This window comes from Solanum pennellii, chromosome 11, assembly GCF_001406875.1.
Source record: "Solanum pennellii chromosome 11, SPENNV200".
NCBI classification, from domain to species: Eukaryota; Viridiplantae; Streptophyta; class Magnoliopsida; order Solanales; family Solanaceae; genus Solanum; species Solanum pennellii.
The window spans coordinates 4,299,504-4,305,280 of NC_028647.1; the positions used below are offsets into that span (position 1 = coordinate 4,299,504).

At 30.8% G+C, this 5,777-nt stretch overlaps 1 pseudogene; it reads right to left on the minus strand.

The window, feature by feature from the left end:
• Nucleotides 1–3,029: 3,029 nt before the first annotated feature.
• Nucleotides 3,030–4,017, minus strand: LOC107003576 (annotated as a pseudogene).
• Nucleotides 4,018–5,777: the final 1,760 nt, after the last annotated feature.

The following is a 5,777-nucleotide window of genomic DNA, read 5'->3' on the forward strand; positions in this document are numbered from 1 at the left end:
TCATGCCACGTATGTTGTGATGTATACTCATCATGTGTATCACCAAAGATATCTGGACTATCCGGAATGATCAAGATAAGGAATTTCATGATTACGAAACAGACTTATGGACATTAGTCTTGGCGATCGATTGGGAATCAAAAATCATCATCACTAGATGATGCCTCAAATGGAACATTATCTCCTGATTCCTCAGCATTAGGCAAATCATCACTATCACTAGCTAAAGGTGAGTCGTAATTAGGAAGGTCACGATCATCGATATTCACAGGATCAACGGGCTTATCTTGTGTAATATTTTCCCTATGTATGTAAAAAATATATAAATATTTGGCTCATTCAATTAACTTACTCAAATAAAAAACAAATGTTAGACATAGCGATAATCATCTGCATCAAAAGTAGGCGAGACATGAAAATTTGAGGATGTCCCAACATTTTCCGTCATTTCAAAGTGTGATGACTGACCAAAATAATTATTTAGTCCATAACTTGGAGCAATATCTCTATCTTGCTAAGGTAAACCGCTACAAAATATGTAATAATAAGAATAATAAATAATATAAATTAATAAATAATTGACAAGATCAACAAACAATAATCGAAATATAATAATTGAGCATTACCGATTACTTTCATTGATAGTTTCGTTTAAATCAAAATCATATCCGCCGGTAAGAATATTTTGATAATGTGTCATTTTAGGAAAATCAGTAGATGAAGTTATCGGAAATCCATCAATGCTATTACGATTTTCTAATTAGGGATGAACATCAACTGATAAAGGAGAACGTTGTTGACTAATCTTAGGCTCCTTCCTAACATAGATTCAAGTATTGTTAACTTGATTTGATCTATATAGTCATTTGGAACCCTCAAAAAGTCGGTCAACGATTCGTTATTATAGATAATCCACTCTCCAAAATTTACTTGTCCTTGTGATAAAAATGAAGTAGGGTATTTTCCGACTATAATTAAATTATAATCTGTACTGTTTATACCCATTCTTTTATAAATTGATGAAATAAATTTATGAGATCGGACATTAATTGGATATTTAGCATTGTGTTTGGGAGGACAATTATAATAAACGGTATTTCCATCATGTATAATTTCGTCATCCCAATAAAATGAAACTTTAACTTCAGGTGTAGAAGACATTTTTTTAGATCAAAATGAACAAATATAGAAAACTTTATGTTGTAGGTGCTATCAACTAAATATAAACATCCTTAAATAGAGATTGAAAGATTTTTCAGAATAAAAAAATAAAAATACATAATGAAATATTTTATTTCCGTTTGAATGACTTATCAAAATCAATATAATTTATATGACAACACTGAAAAAACTTCTCCAAGACGTGAAAAATATTCTTCTTAGAAAGTGTAATAAAAAGTTCCGTTATATATAAAAAATAAACGTTATGACACGAAAAACGTTTAGATTATAGGATATAGTGAAACTTTTTCTTCCACTAAGCTTATTTTAGTTACTTACTAAAATAGTAACTTATTTTGGTTACTTTATTTTTGTGGCTTATTTTGGTTCCCAACTCTACACGCTCAAAGTTTGTTGTCTCCTCCTTACTTGTCCACCTTTTTACCCTGAATCCCCACTCCTTATCTCATAGTGTTTTTCTATGCATAAATACTTTTGTGATATTATTTTATTGCATATTTATTAGATATTATAGAGTGATAGAACACCCTTTACTGATAAAATTACACAAATCTCATAACAAATGCATACATTTATATTCAAACTAATATCAATTGAAAGTTTCTTTAAATATATATTTATATGATAACATATTTTAGTGTTAACAGTTGAATCAATTTCTAAAAAGGTATTTTCAATTAAGAGTAATACTGATCGATTTCTTGTCTTTCGAGAAATAAAAAAGAGAAGGGAATCAATGCTTTCTAATTTAAAAAGAGTGAATATTCAGTTTTATGAATTTGATTTTATTTTACATTATGACAAAAAATGTGTGATCATTTGGTAATGGCCATTGGCTATTGCTCAAAGTTGTTAAACATTGAAATAAAATTATTACAATAATAATTTTAATATAACTTGCTAAAATATTCAAGATAGTAATTGAAAATGGTTTCATTAAAACCAATACAATTTCTTACATAATTTTCAATACAATTAACCTCTAAAAAATTAAAAAATTTAAGTCATTATCTATTAAATTAAGACAACTTTAATTAGAAAATAAATTTATTTATAAAGTTTTTATTTTTAGTATTAAATTAATTGAAAAAATAAAAATATTGAAAAATTCATGCGGAGTAAAGAGGGTTGAAATGGCAAAGATTGTTGTGTGGACGGAGTAGGGTACGTTAAACATTTGTGCGGGTTAAGCTCAATCCAGCCTACACCTCCCCATCGCAAATAACATTTGCAATCATTTTTCATCGCAAATATAAATTTTTTTAAACCAAAATTTGATATGTATATAGTATGTAAGTTTTTCAAGAAAGGGATGTTGCTTGACACTCCTCGGAGAAAGGTAGCTCTACCCCTGCGAAATACGATAAACAACACGTAATAAGAACTATAAGGGTACGACTAGTACTACGACATGCACTAATTGATAATAAGCCTATACATTCACAAAGCAAGATAACATTATACTCCTACTAATATTCTAACCTAATACACGACACTTCTTCCTATCTATGTTCTCGCTAATATTGACTTCAAGTTGACCCTATTTTTTTTCCCAAGGTAGAATTAGGATTTCTAAATTTATATTTAATTAGAGAAAAAAAATCTAGAAGAATGAGTTATCAATAAGTTATTTATATGTATAGTTTTTTTTAAAAAAAATAAATATAATACACAATTTAAGTCAAAGCTACTGATATTGTCAACCAGTAAGAAAATGAAGAACTACATATGTTACATACATGTCCAAATTATAAATAACATATTCATGGGACAATAAATAAAACAAGAAAAAAGTGTTAAATCTACTTAGATATAGGATAAGATGGATCTGACTCAATGACTAAAACCGGACTATAGTCAAATTAAATTGAGATAATTTGCGGTCACTGGTTTGAACACGTGGTATGGAGAAGCCTCAATAAGTTCGATTTGCCATTTCAAGAGATGCATATACACAATCCAATCTCCATTTCCTTTAGGGCTTGGCATTGGCATCACATATCCCGCTTTTCCGGCCCGCGGAAAATGGTAAGACCAGAACACTGGTTCACCCCATCCGAAGTTTATCTTTTTCGCAGGGAAATGTTGCCCCGATGACACTACCACCGCGGGTCCATCACCATTCATCGTATATATTTTTTCCATGGATGGTTCAGGTTGAGGAGCCTCAACCCAATCTATCAATCCAAGAAAATGCTCTTGTGTTTTCGCGATATCAAGAAATTCATGGATTACATTTGCCACCCAATTTAACAATTTTTCTTTTACCTCCTCAACTTTTTCTCTCCAAATGGGATGGAGAGAACATTACCAAAATACCCTTTTAGCGACTTATCCACATTATTTGTGATCAATCGAGTCCGACCATCCACCACAATACCAAACCTAAAATTGTTGAAACCCCTAAGTTTCTTTATTAATTCCACATGCAATAGTTTTCCACAGGAAAGCGCTGAATGATTCAAGTTTAGACCTCTGGGGCGTGCCTTTTTGGTCATCATGACAATTGGCTAGTGATTGAAGGTACTCAATTTAGTCACTTGTGACATAGTAAATTCTACTAATCACTTGATCATTAGGGTTAAGGATTTCGGATTTCATGGGTGGTAGGGTTGAGAGTGGTACATATAAGTCATCGATCGAGTCATCATAGTAACCAGGATGTCGAGGAAAAAGGGATGATCGTCGAAACGATGAGAGTTGAGAGAGTGGCTTGGATTGAGCTAATTCAGACCATGACACAAGAAACAAGTTGGCTGAGTATGCATCAGCAACTCTATGATCTAATGTGCAACCCACAATTATTCCTCCACATTTGAGTTGTGTAACCTGCATCAAATAAAATTGTGTATAATTTTAAGGAATTAAATAAATAAACAAAAGGACAAAGTTAGGTTATGGGGTTGTCCATTTTTATATTGCTCTAGCAGAAGAGTTATACCTCCTTAATCTTAATTTACGTGTCATATATATTTCTATTTTAATCTGTTTAAAAAATATACCGTCTTTTATATATTTAATATCACAAATTTGAAAAACTTAATTTGTTTTTTTAAAACTTTGTGATTATTTTCTCAACAATCAAGACAGAGATTTTTTGTTGAAAACATGATTAGTTAAGTAAATAAACGACGGAACACATAAATAAGTCCTTTAATTTGGCTTTGTTTCACATTTAAGTACCTTCCATCTTTGGGTGTATACAAGTAGACGATACTTTAACTTGTGTAAAATTGAGCAAGTAGACATGTGAGTCCTATGTGGCATAATATGCACACGACATCATGTAGGACGTAAAATTGTAATGTACTATGCCAAATAGGACACGTGTCTATTCGTTTAGCTTTATACAAGTTTAAGTGTCTACTTATGCATACCCAAATCAAAGGACATATTTATGTATTATGCTAATAAAATAGGTTTAATATATACTCCTTCCACACATTTTTATTTGTCCACTAGTTTAAAGCAAAAATCACTTTTACTTGTCACTTTTAACATATAAAAAAAATCTTATTTTCTTCCTATTTTACTCTAAACATCAAATCATATCTCAGACCGATGTCTAAACACCAATTAATATGGATCAATGTTGATTATTGTTTATTAGGGTATAGAAAGTCCAAACTGGACAAGTGAAATTAACCGGGGGAGTAACAGCTTAGCTTATGTTATTCGATGATGAAGATAGTCACACACTTTAAGTGCTATTAAAGTAGACAGAAGTATTATACGAATTCGAATAACAGAACACTATTATAATTTTTTTGCGTGTTTGCCTCTTGAAGAGAATCAAAACCCTTATATGAAGTGGTAAGTTCATGATTTGACGTTTATGGATGTAAGATTTTAGTAGTTTGAAGTAACGATATTCTAACTTAATAATTTATACATTAAACACATTATTTCGTGACAAATACAAGATTTAAATCAAATTAAACAGTTACTTAGTTTTGTCAAATTCATAACTCGAATCGTACATCCACCTTTACGCTTGTCAAGGGAGTTCTAATATCACATTGGTCACACATCTCAACGATTAATAAATATTTTCAAATCATGTTTCGGAAAAGTCTTGGATATATCATAAATAATTATCCTCTTCAGCACCTCACACAACTACAGTTAAGGTCTGCGTATTACACCTTATTCTTTTCATATAAGATTAAATTGATTACTGAATATATTGTTATCGTTGTATTTATATGTTGAGATATTCACTAATCACATGCATGGAATAAATAGGGAGAAATTGTTTTACACATAATTATTAATACCTGAATAGCAAACGTGCCCAACTTATACTCAATCTCATGTCTATGCACGTGCACAATATTATTTCAATATAGGGAATGATGATGCATCTCAATCAATCAATATGAATATAATACATAACCCCCTCGATTTTCACAACTATACGGGTGAAATAAATAAAACACAATCACACAAGGAATTCAAGTCAATAATATATCAGTTAATGCCCATATGCTTTGGCATTCTCAAATTTCAATCCACATTCTATAATAGAAATTTTCCTTTTTATAACACCGGTACTCGTACCAATGCCCGTCACACCATTGATACGAGACCACCAT